Below are 11,841 nucleotides of genomic sequence, written 5' to 3' on the forward strand. Positions count from 1 at the left end.
CATAGGCAGCAAAAGAGCAGATATATGTCATAGCAATATCTTTACCAACACAGCTCCTAGGGCAGTGATGGCGAACCTTTTGAGCTTGGCGTGTCAGCATTTTGAAAAACCCTAACTTAACTCTGGTGCCATGTCACATATAGAAATTTTTTGATATTTTCAACCACAGTATAAAAAAGATTTATATTTTTGATATTTATTTTATATATTTAAATGCCATTTAACAAAGAAAAATCAACCAAAAAAATGTTTCGGTGTGTCATCTCTGACACGCGTGTCATAGGTTCACCATCACTGTCCTAGGGCAATGGAGACTAAAGAGAAAATAAACAAATGGGACTACATTAAAATAAAAAGCTTCTGCGCAGCAAAAACAAACCATCAACAAAACAACAAGAAAGCCCACTGCATGGGAGAACATATTTGCCAATGATATTTCAGATAAGGGTTTAATCTCCAAAATTTACAGAGAACTCATACAACTTAACAAAAGGAAGATAAATGATCCAATCAAAAAATGGGCAAAGGAACTAAATAGATACTTTTCAAAAGAGGACATACAGAAGGCCGAGAGACATATGAAAACATGCTCAAAGTCACTAATCATCAGAGAGATGCAAATCAAAACAACTATGAGATACCATTGCACACCTGTCAGAATGGCTATCATCAACAAATCAACAAATGACAAGTTCTGGAGGAAGAGGAACCCTCGTGTACTGCTGGTGGGAATGCAGACTGGTGCAGTCACTGTGGAAGACAGTATGGAGTTTCCTCAAAAAAATAAAAATGGAACTGCCATTTGACCCAGTAATCCCACTTCTAGGAATATATCCCAAGAAACCAGAAACACCAATCAGAAAGGATATATGCATCCCTATGTTCATAGCAGCACAATTTACAATAGCTAAGATTTGGAAACAACCTAAGTGCCCACAAAAGATGAGTAGATTAAAAAATGTTGGTGCATCTATACAATGGAATACTATGCTGCTATAAAAAAGAAGTAACCTTTACCATTTGCAATAGCATGGATGGAACTGGAGAGCATTATGCTAAGCGAAATAAGCCAATTGGAGAAAGATAAATATCACATGATCTCACTCATATGTGGGATATAATGATCAACAAGTATAGATCCAGAGACAAATGGCAGGGGAGAGGGGATTTAGAGAACAACCAAAGGACTTGTATGCATGCATATTAGTATAACCAATGGACACAGACACTGGGATGGTGGGGGCTTGCCTGGGGTGGAAATGGCTGTTTGGAGGGGAGGGGTGTCAATCAGGGAAAAAGGAGACATGTAAAACCTTAGATAATAAGTAAATAAATATTAAAAATTTTTATTATAGCATTTTTATAATAGAGAAAGAAATTGGAAACAACACAAATACCCATCAAAAGGTCATGGATTAATTAAAGCTATGAAACATCCATATATTGGAACAACTCTGTGTCACTACTAAAAAGAATGAAGTAGACTTGGAAGAATTCAACAATATGTGGAATGAATGACTCAAGTAGAACATATATTTTAGGATCTCATTTTTTGTGAAAGCAAAATCAAACGCAGTTGGGTGATTGACGGACGCATGGGATGAATAGATAAGAGTGCCAGGCAGATAGACTGATCAAGTTTCTTTTCTTTTCTTTTAATTCATGAAAATAGGAAGCCCTGAAAAATATGAGAAAATTATCCAGAGTGAGTATTTTTGGTGAGGGGAGTTGATGGGAGGGAGCTGAATGTGAGAGGAAAGTCCTTCACTTTTCACTTTATCCTCTACATTATTTGAAGTTTTAGCAATGAACAAGTATTATTTTTGATCACTTAAAAAATAAAATGGAACTATTTTTTTTTCCCTTGAAGTTTGTATTTGTTGAACTTGCGTTCAGCGGGGCAGATGACCTAATATCCCATATTTCTCAACTTCACAGCCTTTCTTCCTGACAGAACTTCTGGCAGAGAGTGAGCAGAGAGGATAGCCTTCCTTTTTCCAGAGTCAGCATTTGGCTGGATTAAAACTGACTCCCCTGGGCATGTTCCTGGGGCACCATTCCAGGGCCTTGCTTTCTAAACTTAGTCTATTAATGGGCTGGGACACATCCCCTGGTGGACTTTGAAAGTTGTCAAATAGCTCTGGTAACTTTCCTAGGCTTTCTGGTCTGTAATAGGTCGTCAGACTTTTTCAATTGTAAATCAGTTTAGATAAAAATTCAAGCCAGAGGCATGCTAACCCTGAAATCCCTGAACTTCCTTCTGCTTTGTTTACCTGAAACTCCTGCACTACAAGGACAATTGGAAATAGCTACCTGGGCAATTTCATAAGTGACCATTCTCTTGTTTTGACCAGCAGAAGAACTGTAATCTGTTTTTTACAGTTTGGGTAGTTTGGCTTGCTTGCTGCCAGCATGATTCTCTTAACCGAACACTCTCTAATATGAAAGGACAAGAGAGTATTTGTGTGAATATTATAAATTAATTCACTTTCCTATGATCTGGCCTGGCCCAATTTTAGTAGAGGCTGATTTCGGGTTTGTTGTTACATAAACAACCCAGAGGAGGAAAGAATACCCTCTGGTGGTAAAATCATATCCCTACACCATATGCCCTAAATTTCAGCCCCAGACCAACCTGCCTGCCAGCACGGATGTCAGGATGTGCAGGAGCATTTTTCAGTCACAGAAACCTGTACTTCAGGAAATCCGCTCCATCTTACTCTTGAGTGATGAACCGTGATTCAGGCAGTAAAATCGCCATTTCCCAATTATGCTTTTATTGTTCGGAATTACTGTTATACATTATGCAGATTAAAATTCTTAACGTCGTTATCATTTTATTATGGAATAAATCCCCATGATTATACGAACTGTAGAGCTCGAATTGATTTTGTGTATACTATTATTAATGATGTCGTGATTGTTATAATTATTTAGGACCATTTTGGTTTTCAAAATGTGCGCTGTCTGTAGTATAGGAGGTTTAGCTGCTCAGAATGTGTTACTACATTCCGCTGCGTGCTGCCACATTCAGGTGTATTCACAGTCCTAGGTGCCAGCCTTCTGGCGAGTCTCTCCACTCCAGTCGTCGCAGTTGGATTGACTGTGGGGGAACACTGCCAGAGAAGACGCTCTGGCAGCGCAGTGAGCAGGCGGGGTTTGCAAGCCTAGGGGGAGCCCTCCTGGATCCTGACATTTGCCTCCCTCAGACTGTGCCTTCGACTTTGCCTGTGGGAATAATACCGTGAAGGCTACGGTTTCCTGTTCCAAACGTCCCTTTTAGTTTCCGTTTGGGGAGAACTCTGTGGAAAGCCTTTTCCCTTGACCGATGTCCTCCCAGGGCTGCGATCGCTCCTGAAGTGAAGAGAGCCGAGTGGACCCAGGCTTCCTTCTCGGGAACCAGGCCTTGTTACCTGCTCCTTCCCCAGTCACCGGAGGGTGCGGTGTCCTTGGAGAGGCTCCTGGCACCAGGATCTGAGATGAGAGGGGAGAAAGAAGGCTCAGTCCATTCTACAAAACGTACACTTGCTTCGTGCCGAAATGCTCATTGGCCACCTGGTAGGAGACTAAGGGGTTGCACGGGACACGGGACTTTCAGTGTTAAAACTGTCAAAGTCCCAGGTAAACTGGGCGAGTTGGTCACCCCTGTCTGGGTTTAAGGAACCCATTCTTTGCTCCTCTCACTTTAGCCAGTTAATTATTTTTCCTTTCATATCTGTCCAAGTTCTTATGCCTCCTAATAAAATCTGTGCTGTTTGAAAATGTTACACATGAAGGATTTACCACATTGCAAGTGTTAACCATGGGAAACTTTCATTTAGGTATAAAAATTACACAAACATGAACGTGAGGCAGGCATGCCCAAGGTTGACTATTACATGCGAAGTCTGGTGGTGGGGGTGGGGAACTGAATGAATAGGGAGATAAATGCCACAGAAATTACCAGCTGCTGGGCGGGTGGTGTAGGAAGCCGAAGAACAACGTGGTTGCGGTGGGCTGGAACAAGTGGGAGAGACTTCACAGGAAGAGGGGCGTGGAGAAGGCTGGAGAGGAATCTAAGAAGAAAAGGTAAAATTTCAATAAAGAGGCTGTTCCAAGCAGAGGAAACAGCTGCCTGGATTAGACCCAGGAATGCCTGGGTGGGAGCGACACAGGCTAGCTGCCCTGAAGCCGAGCCTGCAGGGGGTGATCATTTTGAAGGGGGTGTGTATTTCTGTATTGCTGCTTTTGCCCGTGGCGCGCACCGTCTCAAACAGAGGGAGCACGTTCTTCTCTGCCCGTCCCTCTGCCAGCTTTTGTCAGTTAGACTTGGCCTCTCTAAAGAATTACCTGTCTCAGTAAATATTTGGGGGCAAAGAACTGGAGCATTGTCGAAACCCTGTGCCTACTCCACCCTTCCTCCTATTGAGTCCAGGGCAGGGAGGGGCGGCCGCAGAGTGTGGGTGAGGAAGCTCACCTTCCCTTCCTTGTAAACAAGCTTTGGCACAGGGACTTGGAGCACCAGCCCCTACGCCCCCGTTCTCAGCAAATGCAATGAACATTTCCACCTAAAATGAGAATATTAAATGACCACTTGTCTCCCTTATGCTTTACTACTCAGTAGCAGCCTTCAATGACCTTATTATAGTTTGGACATAGCAACATACGATAGCACAATTTTACCTAAATGACCTTTTCTGTAACAAATCCCATGGCTATTTAATGAGAAGAACCTTTTCAATTGGGCAAAGATAGTGTGAAGCTGTGTAATGTTTGCAAGCAGAGGCAAAAGCAGAAAGTGCCTTCAGTGAGATTGGGAGAAGGGTCACAGGAAGGTGCTGGTACTACTTCTCCCAGCTTCCCACCTGAAAACATCTTCCCATGTAAAGGTGAAGCAAATACTCCTGCGAATCTACATCCGTAGTTTCCCTTGGTGACGACCAGCTAGGGCCTTGAGTGCTGAAAGGGAAAAGTCTGCAGATATGAGGAAACACTGACAAGAAGGATGCTTAGCATCTTAAAACCAAATTTATATCTAAATTTTTCTGAAATGTGTTGTAGCTTATACTTGAAACAGCACTCTGGAAAACTCTCTTATTTTCCTTGTTTTAGATTTCTAGTTTCTTAACACTGTATGGTTTTGAACATCTACTGCCTTCCTTTTGTCATTTATTCGATTTCCTTCCCTTGCTCTCAAACTCTTTTTGGAAACTATTTTAATCGACTTTATTTCTGCTCCCGAATGTCCACTCGGTTCCTACTGGTCGTGTTTATTTATTAACTCACAATGCCTGCTTCCTTTCTCAGGCCTGGAGATGCAAGCCCCTTAGAAACCATGAACGCAAGGTTAAATTATTGTGTTGATAACTGCACCTACTAAAAAATATTGTGATCACCCTTCTACTAACATAGCTTAGTATCTAATATTTCTATGGTTTAAAAAAACGGGAGAAAATTTTCAGTAGATACTGTAATTAGGAACATTTTTCTTAAAAAATAACAACCTGGCTTTATACTTCTTTTTGTGTGTGCTGGTCCTTAATCATAGCTACAGCTGAGACTCCTTCTGTGCTCATTTTCTTTGTCTAAAGCATCCTCTTACCTACATCTATTTGTAAATTTAGAAAAAAATTGCAATTGATTTTGCCCTTGTTGGTGTCAATTAGATCACTGTCATCTGAACTGAATGCTAACATATGGTGTTTGCTATTAGGTTAAAAGTTTTCTTGGAGTGAGTCCAGTTCTTTTCATCTTTTCCGATAAGCAATGGCTTTCAAAGTCCTGGCTTGAAGATCCTTATTATTAATTAGAAATTCTTATCTCTAGATAATTTTAACAATTCCAGACGATATGGGCATCTTCCACATCTATTGGACAGCCATCCTCTATTAAAGATGCACATTTAAAAGTCTGGAGGAGAATCTAGGCGGCCATACTGGATCAGGCAGCTGAACCAAGACCACTAAAAAAGCTACTTAACTATCCTATATAATAAAAGCCTAATATGCAAATAAACTGAATGGCAGAATGACCGGTGGAATGACCAGTCGCTATGATGTGCACTGACCACCAGGGGGAAGACACTCAATGCAGGAGCTGACCCCAGCTCACAGGCCCCAGGCCAGCCAAGGCAGGTGCCATCAGGGTCCCCCCATGCCCCTTCCTGATCGCCCCGCAGTTCACCCCACAGATCGGCCCTACCCATGCATGAATTTCATGCACTGCGCCTCTAGTACTTTATAAAAAAATGTAATTAGAAGTAATGTTATATTAATCTCAGGGGTATAACATAGTAACTTGACATTTATATACCTCATGAATTCTGGCATTTCTAGCACTAGAGTCAAGGATGAAAGAAAATTGGCTTAGAAAGAAAATGGCTCAAGAGGCAAAACTTCCCTATGTGGTTGATGTAACCTAAAGTCAGCACTGCTCTTCAGCACTGCTCTTCCTTTAAGGAGCAGATATACAACTTTGCAGCAAGATAAAAGGCCTCTGCATTGGACGCCACTCATGAAGTGATCACCAGGTAAGTCGACTAACCACCTGTCACTACACAAAAGTCATTATGATATTATTGATTATATTCCCCATGCTATACCTTACATTCCTGTGGCATTTATTTTATAACTGGAAGTTTATACCTCTTAATCCATTTCACCCTTTTGTCCATTCCCCCTTTTCTGTCAATTTAAATACCGTTGCCAAGTCATTCTGTTCTCTAAAAGTTCACTTAGTCCTGGTTTATGGCTGAAAACACTTTGTATGCCCTTTAGCCCTGTGCATTCCTCTGAGTCAGAGAACTGAAAAGTGGAAATAACCCAGTTTCCAAATGTGAACTCAGAGGCACAGAGAGCTTAAATAACTGCAGCAGGATCACTAATTCAGACAGCAAAGCTGTACTCACATGGGACCAAGAAGGTATCAAAATGTTCCATAGGGTTAAACATGATAACTCCTTCAGCACTGCTCTTCCTTTAAGGAACAGATACACAACTTTGCAGCAAGATAAAAGGCCTCTTCATTGGACGCCACTCAGAAGTAAACAGGCTGATGTTAGGTAACATCAACCACATAGGGAAGTTTTGTCTCTTGAGCCATTTTCTTTCTAAGCCAATTTTCTTTCAGCCTTGACTCTAGTGCTAGAAATGCCAGAACTCAAACCTTGGCCCTATCACTATGACCCTCAGCAAATTACCTAACCTCTCTGTGACTCAGTTTCCTCATCTGTAAAATGGGAATTAGTAATAGTACATACCTCAGACAGGGTGCTATGGGAATTGAACAAGTTAATTCATGTAAAGCACTTAGAACAGAACCTGACACATGCTCAATGGTAGTTGATTCTCTTGTTATCATTTAATGTGCTTCTTTTCTCTCTTTGGAAAGCCTTCTCATGACAGGGTCCCTCCATTCTCCTACTTCCTCTTCCTATCAAAATAGTAAAGAATCCAGTATCACCCAAAGAAAGAGTTTTATTTTACTTATGTCAGCTGGTTTGGTTACCAAGCTTTGTCTCTAATGGTGGAATGAAAAACTTTATTCCCCGTTAAGAATTTAGGGTACTATAAATGTTTTGAGGGAGTGGGGAAAGGTGGGAAATCAGAACAGGAAAAACCTCAATTACCCTTGCAAATATCTGAAGGAACCTGCTTAAGTGTTTTCAAGGCTCCTCTTTTGTCAAAGAGCAGGCTTACCTACCTCACCAGAACCTCCCTTTTTTTTTTTTTTTTTTTCAAATCTCTTCTCCATCCCTATCCTGTTCCTTCCTATCTCCACATGAAAAACTTTTCCTTTACTTATCTATAATATTTTATTCTTTTCCCTCTCACTCTGAACCAAGACCTCCAATTGCCAGGAATGCAGAGCCTATTTTCATGTGTTCTGTTCTGTCATCTACTTTCGGACTAGAATTTCTCCACCTTCACCCTCTTCTCCATGGTGATAAGTGTGGTGTAAACCACAAGTGAGAAGATCTAAACTGTAAAAGTATAATCGGCATCTATAAAAGTCCTCAGGCTACATTGTCAGTGCTTACCAATTATCTATCAGCACAATAATACAGTCTACATTAAGTATATAAGATATTAACTTTATTAGTCTTTATTTGGTCATGTATGCTTGGCTTTCTTAATCAGTTGCTGTCATAAAATTCTCACTTAATCACAATCTTGTCCATCACATTTCTGCTTTTAGACATGCGTAATTAAATATATGAAATTCAGCAGAGGGTAGATATGAGATAAAGAATTCCCAAGGCCTGAGATTACTTTTTCCCAGGGCCTTTTCCTACACTTTACCACCCAGAAGTAGTATTTTAAAACCACAAGTCTTAAAAGTCAGTGATTCTCAGATTGAAGATTTAGTCATCCTTTTTTTCTTTTTTTTTCTTTTTAACAGAAATAGAGATTACAGTTCATGTTGCAGTTTTATATGACATAAATAACTTGATTTGACAGAAACACTGGCCAGTTTTTCTTATAGCTCTGGTCAGATTTAAGGTGCTTGTTAATCTATTGGTTTTTGTTTTCTAATCTGCATATCACTCTACTTTTATGTTCTTTGTTAAAACCCCATTATTGGTATTTTATATGAAGTTCATAGGCACTTAAATTTTTTATTCAGTATCTCACCAACATTCTATTATATATGTTTTAAAAGCCTCTGTGTCTATTCATAGTAACCCCCAAAGTAACAGATTTCATTTCCTCCAACTAACATCGCCTGTTAATTGTTTTCCTTGTCAGTGTCACTCATGTACCCTTCAAATAGGATTAGGAGCATACATGTTTTCATACACATTGAAATGTTAGAAGGAATGTCCTCAATGGAGCCAACTTTAAAAATTGCCTATGATTAGCTCTGATCAATGTTGCTCAGTGAGTTGAGCATCCTCCCATGCACCTAGAAGTAGTCAGGCCCATTCCTGGTCACAGCACATGCCCGGGTTGCAACCTTGATCCCCAGTAGGGGGCATGCAGGAGGCAGTGGATTGATGTTCCTCTCTCTCTCTCTCTCTCTCTCTCTCTCTCTCTCTCTCTCTCTTTCTCTCCCTATCCCTTCCTCTCTCTGTCTAAAATCAATAAGAAACATATATTAAAAAAAGTTGCCTGTGATTATTCTAGCATGGATGGGCCAGATGGGAAGTACTTGACCTCACTACAGTCAGTTTAAGGCCTATAGCTTTTATTTTTGGTCCAATAATGCAAATGGTTTCCAAAGTATATACCATAAAAATTTCAGGGGTTCAACAAAGGATTTTTGAGTTTCTTAGAAAAAAACAGTGCATCATAATAATGTATTTGATTTGTGTCCCAATTCATTCTCTTTAATTACCAGTCCATAACAAACTACTATTTTACAGGTAATTAAGTAAGAATCTTGGATGTGTTTGGCCAAATGTGCTATGATTTAAGTTTTAAAATTCTAGTCATATTTTATATGTTTGCTTAGTATTTATTGAGTACTTATTATGTGCCAGGATTTACTTGGGTTATTGACATTAGTCATCTTGACAACTCTGTGATGTAGGTGCTCTTATTAGGCCCCTTTTACAGATAAGGGATCAGAGACTTGCTCAAGGTCTCAGAGTAGAAACTAAGCCAGGATTGAATCACTAGAATTTGGTCCCGAATCTATGCTCCTAAAACACATGCTCTGCTACCTCCTGTGATAGAATAATTTACAAATCAAGCTTTCCTTTAGTGTAGTAAGCTTGTCCCTGCCCCTCCAACATACCCCATCTTGGTGAATGTTTGGATTATAAACTTGGAATCTCAGGCATCGTATGAATCATGTATCGGGGTCACACTTGTACACATGAGCCCCAGGGCTGTTTTTCACATAGTTAGTTGAGAGCCTATCTATATTCCCAAGTTCCACAGGCCAGTAGAATGGCAAAGATGATCTCTGATGACCATTTTTGTGGCACAATCTCCTCTCAAAAGCCTTTGGGTCAGCAATGCTCAGGGAGGGGAACTACAGTCCCCTCTGTGCCCCCAGTTCCTTTGGTTCCTCGCTGCTCTGCACACCAGTGAACTGCCCTTGGAGGCTACTCTCTCCTGACTGCTTACAGGTCTTCAGGGGCTTTCACTAGAAGGCCATTTCTCCATTTCTTGGAGGGATAGATGGATTGCTGTTCTCTTATTATTTCATCTTGTCAGTCTCAGTCTGAGATACTTTGGGGGTAAAGGATTTATACTATAGACAACCAATGGCTTCTGACCCCACCAAATTCCTCACTACCAAATATTGTTCCCTGGGGCTCACCATAGCCACTCTGAAGTCTGCAAACAAGCCCACACTGACTCCACTCCCAAAGCTCCTCTACTCCTCACTCCCCCACAGTCTATCCATTATGGGAAGCATTCTGAGGCTGTCAGAATAATGGTTCAGTGGCTCAAGAAACCTGTAACCTAGTCTACCCAGGCAGATGGAGGCCTTGATTCTTAGGGTTCCTACTCCATGGCCAGGAATGAGGGAGACAGGCCTCTGTTCTTCTCAGAAAGTCTTAGAGCTCTTAACTTGTTCTTGGGCTGCACAAGATAGCCTTAATTTATCAATAGCTGCTTTCTCTGCTGGAGGTTTAGACCAGAGTCTTGAGAGGATGGATTAAGAGAAACTATGGTAAAAACTGATCCAAGTTTTATTCTTTTCAATGACTCTAGGATTGGGTCTAAGGCAACCAGTCTATCTTGTCCTCCCTTCACTTGAGCACCATTTCTTGTATTGCTAAGGAAATTTTCCTTTAAAGCCAGGAACCCAGCCAGCCAGCCAGCCAGCCATCTCTGTATTCATTGATCCACTCACTTATTATAAAACATTTACTGAGCCTTTCCTATAAGAGGCTTTCCAAGCAGTTAGGGTTACAATGATTAATAATACACAGTCTCTGACCTTGAGGAGTTTATAGTCTATTGGAAAATAGTTAAAATAATTACAGCAATCACACATTGTCATAAGTAATTTTATTTACCTCTCTGAGCACTGAAGGGGCACATGCAAATGGCCTTGGTCTTCCCCTTTTCTCTTTGGGGATTAGGCATATCCCATCTCATTGTGACTTTTGACCAACCTCATTAGGCTCTTCAGGGTCTGGGTAAACATTCAATTTATAAAAGGGAAGTGAAAATGCTGCACTGCTTGACAATGAACCAACTTGCTTCAGAAATGAAAGTAATAAGTGGAGAAAACATGTTTTGCAGCTTGAGTCAGCTTTTCTTCTTTTCCTTTTTAAAATGAATTACTTGGAGCACTGGAAAATGCTAATATCTGAATTGTCGGGGCCTATCCAGTCAATTCAAAATATTTATTCTGAATTGCAAATTCACTTTTTTTTTCAGGTTTCAGTGGATGCATTGCAGTGTTTACATTTACAGTTAACGATATCTCAGAAGAACAATTATTTTGTCAGGCACCTTAACTCTGAGCATGTTGATGAAGTAAACTACCTTATAGTTCTTTCTTAATGTTTTAGACCCAGTAGGACATTCTTATTTCCAATGGGTCTTAACTTAGAACACTCCTGCTATTTCATTGCACTCCCTGCAGACTTCCCAGAATAGCCTTAACTTAGACCGGCTTCACTTTTCCCAGGGCAACATTTTGCCCTTTATCCATCTTACTGCTTTAAGAATGTAAAGCTAAATTAAAGTTCTTTCCATTCTTGGATCTGTGATTCTGTCAATTCTTCTTTTTTTTCTTTCTGCAAAACACCCTGCAATTTATAACAAACATTCTGAGTGTCTTGGCCCATTGTTGGCTTGATCCAATCAATGGCTCTAATACCCATCTTGTTATAGTAGAAAAATCTTTGTGGATAGAAAAACAAGAATGATCAGCACCTGATACATTCTAGACCAG

The 11,841-nt window shown here is 40.5% G+C and overlaps 1 long non-coding RNA gene across 1 annotated transcript; it reads left to right on the forward strand.

The window, feature by feature from the left end:
- Positions 1–3,478: 3,478 nt before the first annotated feature.
- On the forward strand, positions 3,479–11,530 carry LOC132226334 (uncharacterized). Its single transcript, XR_009451035.1, has 3 exons — positions 3,479–3,558; positions 6,438–6,508; positions 11,322–11,530. It is a non-coding gene; the product is annotated as an uncharacterized LOC132226334 (long non-coding RNA).
- The last annotated feature ends 311 nt before the right edge of the window (positions 11,531–11,841 follow it).

This window comes from Myotis daubentonii, chromosome 2 (assembly GCF_963259705.1).
Source record: "Myotis daubentonii chromosome 2, mMyoDau2.1, whole genome shotgun sequence".
NCBI classification, from domain to species: Eukaryota; Metazoa; Chordata; class Mammalia; order Chiroptera; family Vespertilionidae; genus Myotis; species Myotis daubentonii.